Here is a 12,158-nt window from a genome sequence, read left to right as displayed (position 1 = left end):
CGATGTGATTAGAGTGATAACTTGAGTGGGAGAGAGATAGTCAGACCCCTAAAGAATAAAAATTTAAACAACCCCTCTACCTTAGCCATAAAGGGGTTTTAGAGGTAATATAAACATACTATTTAACCTCACAGAAAGATCTGCACAAAAAGAAAAATAGTTAGTATACAATCTCACAAGGATATGTATGTATCTAAATTTAACTAACTAGGATCATTTCCTTCAGAACCATATACAGACGTATCCCATGTTGACCATGTTTTAGAAAATTTCTGCTCTGTACCCTCCACTGCGGCCGTCAAATGCTCCAATCTACGTATGTCAGCCACAGTGGCGATCAATTGCGGGAGTGTTGGGGGTGAGATAGACAACCATAACCTAGGAATAACCCTTTTGGCAGCCAATAAAATAAAAGACATTAGTCTACGTAAAGCCTTAGAAACACCAGGCAAAGGGAGACCTAACAAATAGTGCATGAGTGTCAGAGGGACGGGGTTACCAACCAGTGATTCTAACAATTTCTGGACTTGGAGCCAAAATTGGTGGACAAGAGGACACTCCCAAAAAATATGGTAGTAAGAGCCAACATCACTATTACATCTCCAGAATTGTTTTGAAATTGATCTATTACGGGCGTGTAGAATATCTGGGGTCCTGTACCAGTGCATTAGGACTTTGTATGCAGTTTCCTTATTGATCACACATTGAGAGATTCTGGAAGTGTGCTCCCATATGCTCCCCCAATCTACCAGGGAGATGTCATGCTGCAAAATCTGAGACCATTTCCTCATGTAGTGGTGTCATGGTTTTGTCTGCTTACCTGTTTCCATGTGTTCATCTCTAGAGACCAGCCGACCCTCACCTAACTGCTTTTGTAATCCACCCTCTGGCATGACTCCACCCTAGCTCCTATCAGAGAACTCTATATTAACCTGTGCACTGCAGGCCAACCCTGCTGATCAACCTTTGGGTGTTAGCTTCCTGTTACCTGCCGTGTGCTCTGATGTTGTTCCGTTACCGTCTTTGGCGTGTCCTTGACTATCCCTGTTTGCCTGTGATCCTGACTTTTTGGTGTGTCCCTGACTATTCCTTTCTGCTTGCGGCCCCGACCTTGGCTTTGTCCCTCACCATCTCTATCCTCCTGTTGCCTACTGTGGGTGTGAGCTGGAGGACCCTGGGGGTCGCGACCTGGAGCCAGTTGCAGCCAAGTCCATCCTCACCACTAGAGGCTCTGGTGAACACCTGCTGGCTCTTAGACTCCGCACCCCAGGGAATCTTACGCTCTAACCCTGGTGGGATTCATCTTGGTGTACTGGCAGCCCTGCCTTCCTATCACCTTGACCCCCGTCCGCAGCAGTCAGCCGTAGGGTCTACAACCTTGCGGTGCACTCCTGATCCCTACGGTGTGCATCTGTCACCTGGCCTCAAGGTGACCTGACAAGTGGTGGTTATTTACCATCATAGGAACAGCTTCATGCAATATTTTGTATTTGGTAGAGATCATTAGGGGCTCATAAGGACCTTTAGCGCATAGGGTCTCAAAGTCTGTTGGTTTTTCCAGAGTCAAAGAAGGGGATCTGGTGGAGAAAAAAATTCTAATCTTTAAGTATGAATTTTAAAAGCTTTTGGGGAATCTGATGTTGACTTTGCAAGTTAGGAAAAGTCAGTAAATATTGTGGATTAACAAAGTGTTGTAGTTGGAAAAGTCCTGCTTGGGTCCATGGTAGCATACGGTCATAAGAAAGGCTATCTGGGATGTCTGGGTTGAATAGGATATTCAAAAGTGGTGGACACGGTGAGGACAGGGAATAGCGTTCAGAACATCTTTTCCAAATAGTCAACGTGAACAACATGGGGGCTAAACAGGTTTTCCGCAATTGGGGCATATGAAGGGCAGTAGAGGGCCAGAGCATATAGCAAAGATGGACCGGGGCTGTGACACTAATTTAAATTTCTGACCACCTATTTGGAGCCTTCCGAAAGGTCCAGGAGGTGAGAACTCTCAGGTGTGAGGCATAACAGTATTTGATGAAGTCTGGGTCTCCTAATCCCCCCCTACTCTTTCGGGCCAAAACCACTGTCCCTGCCATCCTGTGGAATGCGCTATTCCAGACAAAATGAAGGCTTCTCCTTTGAAGGGATTTCAGCTGTGTCAGTGGGACCACCACCGGCAAAGTTTCAAACAACTATATTAATTTAGGAAGGATGGACATTTTAAGGACAATAATTCGCCCGAACAGGGATAGGGGAAGGGTGGTCCAGTGTGTCAGCATACAGTTAATTTCCGAAAACAGAGGAGTTAAATTGGCCTGATATAAAGTATCATAGGAGGCAGTGTGTTGAACCACCAAATATTTAAGCGATTGAGAACACCATTGGTAATTATACTTGCTTTGGAGGGAAGATAGGAGAGCTGGGGGGATATTTATAGGTAATGCTTCCGTTTTAGTATCATTAATTTTAAAACCTGAGAGGCCACTAAAGGTGGATAATATGTTATGTAGGTGTGGAAGGGATGTGTGTGGGGGTGAGAGTTAGGAGAACATCGTCAACGAATAGGGATAGTTTATATTCTGCGTGTCAGAGATGTACTCCCTTAATATCCGGACATTCTTGTATAACCACAGCTAGGAGTTCCAAACTAAGAATAAAGAGCAATGGCGATAAAGGGCATCCCTGTCTCATGCCATTGCTAAGGGAAAAGGGATGTGATAGATGAGAGGAGAGTTGTACCTGTGATGTGGGCTTCGAATATAGGGCCCGGAGAGCATGCATAAAGGGGCCTGAGAATCCATAACGAGTTAGTATTGCAAACATAAATGGCCAGCTAATGCGATCAAACACCTTTTGGGCGTCTAAACTGAGTATCAAAGCGGGGTTTTTGTTTTTTGTGAGGAGATCTATAAGGTCAACTGTGCAACGCGTATTGTCACCCGAATGCCTCATGGGAACAAATCCCACCTGGTCTCTATGAATTAATGCTGGCAGTAGTAGAGAGAGTCTGTTCGCTAAGATCTTGGTAAAAATTTTGTAATTGGAATTCAATAGGGCGATGGGATGGTAATTGTCAGGGAAGGAGGGATCTTTGCCCGGTTTAGGGATAACGGTTACAAATGCATGTTAAAACAAAGAGTGTGGTAGTGTACCCTTGAGCAATGAGGAGAACAAGGTTAACATATGCGGGCATAGGGTCGGTAAAAACGTCTTGTAATAGGAGTATGGAAGACTGTCTGGTCCTGGGGCTTTATGTGGGGGAAGGTGTTTAATTACTTCAGCTAGTTCGTCAGCGGAAATAGATTGGTTTAAGGGTTAGTCTAGTGACAGTTTTGGGAGGTGTACAGATGACAAGAAGGAGTCTAATCTATCTTGTGAGAACTGAGCCTGTGAATCTGTGCTCAAGCAGTTGTAAAGTTTGTTATAATAATCTCCAAACACTCCGGACATGGTTTGAGGACAATGTGTAGGTGTGCCGTCTGATTGTATTATATGATCAGGAATGGATAAAAGGGGATGGGGCTTAAGTCTGTGGAAAAGCGTCCTGTGTGCTTTGTCTGCATACTCATAAAACTTTTGCTTAGACCATAACGTTGACTTCGACATTTTATTTGTAACTACAGTCCTAATACGATTGCGAATAGCAATCACTGCACGCAAGCGATCCACTGTAGGGGAGCGGAGTAACCGTGCCTCCGCCTCCCGCAGCCGGGTCACAAGCTCCAACCTCAGCCTAATAGATTCCCGTTTCAAGCGTGAGGCGGCTGAGATGCATTCACCCCTAAAAAACTGCCCTATGGGCTTCCCACATAGTAGATGTATCAGAGATGGAACCTATATTTAACTGAAAAAACTCCTCCAATTTCTTGAAAAGCTTGTCCTTAGTTTCGTCATTTTGCAATAGAGACTCGTTTAGCCTCCAATGGCAAGTTTTGGGTGATGCGGTTTGGAGCGCCACTCTCAGAGTAATGGGTGCATGATCAGACCACGTGATAGGATCTATTTCTGAAGAGACTATGTTGGGTAGCAAGGGAGCGGATATTAGAAAGTGGTCCAATCGAGAATATAGTTTATGTGGAGTGGAGAGAAAGGTATATTGGTGGTGAGTGGGATGCTTCATTCTTCACGCATCAAAAAGATTGTGGGAGCGAATTAGTTTGCGAAAGGAGGTGGACAATTTAAGAATTTGGAGAGACGGAGGTTGTTGAAATAGAGCTAATCTATCTCTGCTAGGAGACATACACATATTGAAATCCCCACCTACGATCGTGAAAGGCTGAGTAAAGGAACACAGCCGATCAAGAACTCCAGTGAGAAAACCAATCTTTCTCCATGTCTTTGTCCACCTGCAGAATGATTAAAGTGGTCAGTCTCTGGGTGGAAACTCAAACCTGTTCAAGCTAGCTAAACCCTCATTTGGGTGCTTTTGATAGAGTGTGATATGTGTGTTGTTCCTCATCAAGCTCCCTGTCTGTCTGCCCTGCTCTGCTAGATTGGATTTCCCTGTGTATGACTTTGGACTGGATTTTGGACTATTCCCTGAACTCAGCCTGCCTTCTACCTGGACTGTCATTGAACCACGTTATCTGTCTGCTTTGCTCAGTTCACACCTGCTCTGGCGTGTGTATAAGTCCTGGGGGCAACTGAGTACTGGTAGGCCTGCTTGCCTTATGGGAAAGGAGGGCTGCTATAGGTGAAAAGCACAGTAGCCAGCTATAGTGCCTGACCACCTGCGTTGGGGTAGACGTGAGAGGTACCACTTGTAGGTGGACAACTTCTATGCAAGCGTACAACATTTGGACACTTATACAATCTTGAAATTGGCTCATGAGGTACCATACAACCTAATCGTAGGGGCATCCCCTAAAGGCTTGTAAACACCCGACTTAGAAAGGAGGAGAAAGCCTGCCTGCAGAATAATGAATTGCATGCAGTGAAGTTAAAGAATGAACGGGATGTTTTCATCCTGTCTTCCATTCACGCAGATATGACAGTCCAAATTTTCATGGTATCTGGTGTTGTTAAGAAGCACCTCTGTGTTCACTGCTATAACCTTAACATGGGAAGGGTGGACTTCAACGACCAGATGATGAATCCGTACTTAGTGCCCTGTAAAGCCAGACGCTGGTACAAAAAAAAGTCTCCATATTTATTTCAAGTGGCTCTGTACAGCACTTTTGTGCTTTACAAAGCAACTGGATGAAGTGGATCCTTCCTTTTGTATCCAAAAGGTGCTATGGCCCAATCCCCAAATCTAGAGGCAGTTAGCCGGCTGCATGAGAGACATTTTCCGAATGTTCTCCCTGGTACCCTGACCCAAAGTCACCCCAAAAAAGAGTTTGTGTCCATAGCAGACGTGGAGTTAGGCATGACACCTGCTTTTTTTGTCCCTCCTGTCTTGGCCAAACCTGGTCTCTGATTCAAGCACTGCTTCTGTCGCTGCCACACACTAGTAGAGTATTAGTATAGGGTACAGCATGGCACAGTCTAGGGCACACAAATTCACACAGGGTCTCGAAAGATGTTAGGTAATCAGGAAACTGACTATTGCATTTGGAAAAACCCTAAAATCACTGCCTGGAAAGGTTACAGATACAGTTTTTACAAGGTGCAAAAAAGTAAAAAAAAGAAAAAAGTTGTTGTTTTATTGAGTTATTGTTTTATTGTTACTGTGTTTTATTGTTAACCATTGTTGCTTGCTTTGCTGGAATGCCATTCAGCTGCAGCACCAATCTGTTTAGTCTGACAGCAACAGTGTGCTGCTCTCAGAATAAACAGTATACATCAGTGCATGCAGCGATGCTGAAATTGGGCATGGGGGGCCTGTGGTGGTCAGTGGGTGGATCTCGCTCCTATATATTTTTTCACTTTTTTGGCAGAGATTTCTTCATCCACATTGATCGATATGAATGGAGGAATCTGTTAGGTTCTCTATGGAATTGAGAACATTACATGTATTTCCAACATTAGAAGTGGGTGGATGCAGGGCAGTATATTCTAATGGTGGGCATACACACATTTTTCGGGCAAATATTTCTTCATCCACATTGACCAATGAAAATGAACGAATCTGTTATGTTCTCTGTTCTCATTCAGCCCACAGGATGCATGAAAAAAAGAACATTACATACAGTATATGCTCAACAAGGACCAGCGACGTAATGGTATGTCACTGGACTTTGAATGGTTATCCCGGGATGATGACTGGGTGCAGGCATCATCTTGGTATCGTTTTTTTCAGCCGGCAGTTTGCTTTCATGTAAAAGCAATCCTAGTAGACTAGAATGTTTATCAACAACATTGTTTAGCTGTTGAAACAGAAAGATAAAAAGAAAATTGTTTCTTTTTGTCTCTTTCTGTTTATTCATCTAAAGAGCAAAGGGATGAGCTTTGATCAACAGATGAAGTCAGTTTAACTGCTTAAGGACCAGCCACCGCAGTTGTACTGCGGCAGGTTAGCTTTCCTGTGCGAATCGCCTTCATTATATGTAGGCAGCTTTAAGAGCTTTAGGAGGGCTTGTGCGCGTCCGTGGCATGATGACGGAGCCGATGCGCGTTCGGGCACCACTAGATTGCTCTTGAGAGAGACAGAACAGAGATCTGTCAATGTCAATCTCTGTTCTGTCAGGAGAGAGGAGACCGATCTGCTGTTCATACTGATTATGAACTGCGATTGGTCTCCTCCTCCAGCAGTCCCCCCCCCCACAGTTATAAACACTCCCTAGGACACACATTTAACCCCTTGATCGCCCCCTAGTGTTATCCCCTTCCCTGCCAGTGACAATTATACAGTAATCAGTGGCTATTTTTCCGATCGCTGTATAAATGTCAATGGTCCCAAAAAAGTGTCAAAAGTGTCCGATTTGTCCGCCGCAATTTGCAAATTGCAGATCACCACCATTACTAGTAAAAAAAAAAAAAAAAAAAATAATAATAATAAAAATGCCATAAATCTATCCCCTATTGTGTATAACTTTTGCGCAAACCAATCAATATACGCTTATTGTGATTTTCTTTACCAAAAATATGTAGAAGAATACATATTGGTCTAAACTGAGGAAGACATTTTTATTTCTATATTTATATTTATTATGTAAAAAAAAATTGCTTTTTTTTTCAAAATTATCGGTCTTTTCTTGTTTATAGCGCAAAAAAGAAAAACCGCAGAGATGAGCAAATTCCACCAAAAGAAAGCTCTATTTGTAGGAAAAAAAGAACACAAATTTTGTTTGGGTACAGCGTTGCATGACTGTGCAATTGTTAGTTAAAGCGATGCAGTGCCATATTGCAAAAAATGGCCTGGTCATTAAGGGGGCAAATCTTTCTGGTCCTTAAGTGGTTAAAGCAACCTGTCAAGTAAACAAAAACATTTTTTTTTGTTTTTATTACATATTCCTTTGTCTAACCCCTTATTAACCCTTAATTTACTCTAATTAGCCTTAACATCTCCTTATTCTCCTTCTTCATTTATTTATTATTTTCGTGTTAGTTCACACCAGATGCAATCCAGTGTGTTTTTTTCTGCATGAAAAATGCATGCACAGCGTTTTGCATCTATTCCAATGGCCCTAATTCACACCGGTGAAGTCAGCTCCAGTTGATTTCTGGTGCAGAAAAAAGAACATGCTGCATTTTTTCTGCACAGAACTGTACAGGAACACAGCAAAACATATAAAAAAACACACCGGAACTGCGTGTGGTGTGAACTGTAAGCAAAAAATCATCCGGAACATATACAGAGTGCATTTTTGTGGTGTTAACTGGCCCGTCCTGCAGATTTTTTTTTTTGCTCACTTCTATTTTGAAAACTATTAATAATTAAAACTTTTTTGTTTGCTTTGTTCGTTAATATTTTTACACCTTTAACATATATTTACACATTTCACATAAAAAAAAGTGCAAAATTAAAAAAAAAAAATTATTTAATTTGTAAATAACTTTTCAATACTTTATGCCATTGCTGGAAGCTGAAGTGTAAACAAAACAGTTGCGGTAGGTATCGGTAATGGATATCAGCCTGTAAAAAAAAAAAAGGATCGGTACTCGTATTTGTTGTATGAATAATGCTATTGGTGCATCCCTAGTATGTAATGCTGCAAAAAAATGATAAGGTTTTTCTAATCCTGAAAGTGCAATAAATCTGGTTTCAGCCAAATTGAAACCTGTCCTACCTCATGTATTCTTGCTCTTTATACAAAAATGCTCCAATGGAGGCTTTGCAGCCTCAGAGATGGCAAATTCTGCTATTATGGTGCATATGATGGAAAATTTAATTCAAATACTTACCGTAATTTTCCTTTCCTGACGAGCTCCGTGGCAGCACAGCTGGGTGAGGCCCTGCCCACCCCCTACGTAATCAGAATTCAACTATAACATTTTCACTCAGCTCAGCCTCAGCGTTCTGTAACTTGTTCTACTTAACTGGAGGGGTATTGTGCTGCTATGGAGCTCGTCAGGAAAGGAAAATTACGTTATGTAATTGAATGAAATTTTCTCTCTTCCTGACAGCTCCATGTCAGCAAAGTTGGGAATTAACTAGCCACACATGGGAGGGTAATGCTTGAGAATTATATTCAATGGAGGTGGAAGCCAGAACACTCCTGCCAAAATCGACGTTAGTCAGAGCCGCCAGCTCCATGCAATAGTGTGCCATGAAGGTATGTATGGATGTCCTTGTCGCTGCTTTGCAGATCGTCTCCAATGACACTTGTCCCGCTGCTGCCCAGGAGGCAGAGACTCCCCTAGTGAAATGAGTTGTGACCCCCTCAGGCACAGGTAATCCCTTTGTTCTGTAGACCAATGATATAGTCTTGACTAGCCACTAGGCAGTCACCCTACCAGAAGCCCCCAGACCCTGCCGAGCACAATTTGGGATGACAAAGAGATGGTCCGACTTTCTAAGTTCGGCCATCGCATCCACATAGGCTTTCAGTGAAGACCCCACATCAATTGGATTTGGATTCTGAGAGTTCTCTGCCAAAAACAGTGGGAGCATGATTTCTTGTGTCATATGGAAACTAGAGGCTACCTTTGGGACAAATCCTAGCATTGGTCTGAGCACCACTCTATCAGGGAAGAAAGAAAGGAAGGGTTCTTTAAAACCCAATGCCGCTATCTCGTATACCCTTCTGTCTGAAGTTATTGCCACGAGAAAGGCGGTCTTCATTGAGAAATGCCATAGGGAGACAGGAGAAACAAAGGTGTTTGATGAAAGGAAATCCAAGATTAGAGGCAAGTCCCATTCTGGAAATCTTAGAGACCTCTACGGTTTTAGGCGGATGGCTGCTCTGATGAATCAGATCACCAACTTATCTAAGGCCCACTGGGTACCAGTGAAAGCCGAGATAGCAGACACTTGGGCCTTCAAAGTGCTTGGAAGAGGCCTATTCCAATCCCGCCTGGAGGAACTCCAGAATGTGGCAGACCCTTGGTGAATCTGGGAAAAAGTCATGTCTGTATGCAAATTCCACAAACTTGTTTCAAGTTCTGGTATAGGCATTGTGTGTACTGTCTTTCCTGGCTTTCATTAGGGTACTCGTGACTCTGGCTGAGCAACTCAGACTGATTAGCCTTCGCCTCTCAAGACCCAAGCCATCAATTTCAGGCTCTCTGCGGCCGGGTGGCAGCTTGACCCCTGCTTCAGCAGGTCCGACGTTAGTGGTAGAGGGAATGGTTCCCCGATGCTCAATGAATGAGAGAAGCAGAGGATACCAAGGTCTCTTCGGCCAGTCCAGCGCTACCGTCAGAATGGACACCTTCTCCTGCCACAACCTGCGTAAAAAGAAGAGGGCCACCGGGATTGGAGGGAAGGCATTTGCCGTTCTGAAATTCCATTCTGATGTTAGAGCATCCACCCCCATTGCTTGTGGGTGACTGGACTTGGCAAAGAACCATGGTAGTTTGGTATTGGTCTGAGAGGCAAACAGATACACCTCCGGAATAAAATGTCCTGGATAAAATGTTATATCAGGTAATATGCAGGAATGAATTTTGCCATTTGCAAGGAATACCTAAGGGGAGGGGTGTAGGAGGCACAGGCAACCTTGGAGCACAAAGAGCACAGTCAGCTGTAACAGCAGATGCTTCTTTAGGTAGAAGCACTTTTTAAAACTGTCTCCCTTAAGGCTTGCTCCACCCCCTCCCCTGATTGGCTGGGTGGCTTTGCACATACCCAGAGCGGCCGCCCAGCATGCGCTCCACGCTGGCCCACATCTCTAACCCAGGGAACATAGAAAGGGCAGAGAATGCCCCTAACAGACACAGTGATCCGCCACTCTGTGAAAGCAGCCTAAGGAGAGAGATAAATGCACGCCTCCCAGCTCCCCCCAAGCTGACTGTTTAAGGCAGCATGCAGCCGCCCTGGGGATCAGCAGTGGGGCTCCCTGGCAAGGTTGCTATTAGCAGCTTAGGAAGCAGGGACTGCGTCCAGCAGACAAGTCCGGACGGACAGTCAGCACTTTATACTGGCTAGGAGTGGTGACACCATTAGTCCTGACCTAGGAGGAAGAAAAAGGAATGCTGAGGCTGAGGTGAATGAAAAATTTATAGTCAAGTCCTGATTACGTAGGAGGTGGGCATGGCCTCGCCCAGCTGTGCTGACATGGAGCTGCCAGGAAAGGTGTGAGCTTTACTCTTATTCATATGTCATCATGCAGTGGGGTGGATTTACTAAAGGCAAATAGACTGTGAACTTTGCAAATGCAGTTTCACTTATTTTTACCAAAGCTTAGTTAATGAAGCTCCATGTTGCAAATAATACCTAATCAGATACAAGGAAAATATATACATTTAAATATAAATAAAAAAATAAAATGCATTTTTGCTTGCACATGATTGGATGATGGAAATCGGCTGAGCTTTACCACATTCACTAAGCACTGGGGAAACTTTGTGCAACTGCATTTGCCTTTAGTAAACTCTATTTGCCTTCAGTAAATACACCTCTGTGTCTGCATGCTTTTAGGTTTTGTTTTTAGCTGTGTGTTTAGGTGTAAGTAGTTTGCAGTAGGTTAAAAGGCTTTATATACTATTCTATACTATAATATGCTACAACTTAAGCGGGTACATACTAACAGATTTTTTTAGTGAGCCCAGCGGGTTGGAGACCTGGAGACACTGTACTAACCATGCAAAGTTAGTCCAGCAATCTCCCCCCCTGAGCTGTTGGGTTTGGACAGGGGGAAGGCCCCCCCACCAGAGCACTCCGATCAGCGCTTTCTACCATTGCCTGAGAGCGCTGATCGGGAGTCAGTTGGCTGGTGGTTTTCCAGCATGCATGTCCGACAGAAGCCACCAAACGGATCGCTTCTATCGGACAGACCAACATACACACACGCCAAATGTCAGAAACATTTTTTTTTTTTAACCAGAATATGTTTCCCAGGGCTTAACACTAGACAGTAGTGTATACTGTACAATATATCTATTAACTAAAAAAAGGCATGAGTGGGTATTGCAAGTAGGGATGAGAGCGATGTTTGGGTCGAACATAAGTTTGACTCGAACATTGTGTGTTTGCTGTTCACCAAAGAGCAAACATTATGGGACGTTTGCAGAAAATTTGAGCGCCATGGAATGCCCCATAATGCACTGCGAGATCGCAGTGCATTGCTATATGATGATTGGCCAAAGCATGCACCCGACATGCATGCTTTGGCCAGTCACAGTGCGCTCTGCTAAGAGAGCCATAATTAACCAAAGGCAGGGTGCCTTTGGCCAATCATGGCTCAGGGGGACTAAGTCTATGCCCCACACTATATAAGGCTTCTTAGACGGCGGCCATGTGTAGTGTTGTTGGGGTGGACAGAGAGATAGCTTGATTTAGATTAAGCAGGCAGGTTATTCAGTTAATGGCAGTGTATTTTATATATATGTAGCACTGACCCCCGAAGGAGCTGCTGGTTTTATTTGGGCTTACCTTTACCTCACCTGCTCGCTTCTCTGTCACAGGGGTCCTATTGGAAAGTAGCCCAAATGATGTTGAATCCGACCTTTTTTTAACATTTATTCAGGATAAGCACAAAGTCCTTCAATAGAGGGTCAAAGGGTTAAGGGGAGTTCAGGCACCTAGTAATTGCGGGTTAGAGGTAGTGGTCAGATCCAGAGGACAAACAGCTCCACAGACTGGATCCAGCAACCACTGGATAGGCCCCTCTCACTTGACC

The sequence above is a fragment of the Lithobates pipiens genome, unplaced genomic scaffold (assembly GCF_037356315.1).
Source record: "Lithobates pipiens isolate NorthernLeopardFrog02 unplaced genomic scaffold, aLitPip1_a1.2 Scaffold_18, whole genome shotgun sequence".
In the NCBI taxonomy this organism is placed as follows: Eukaryota; Metazoa; Chordata; class Amphibia; order Anura; family Ranidae; genus Lithobates; species Lithobates pipiens.
Note: the sequence above shows the minus strand (reverse complement) of the source record.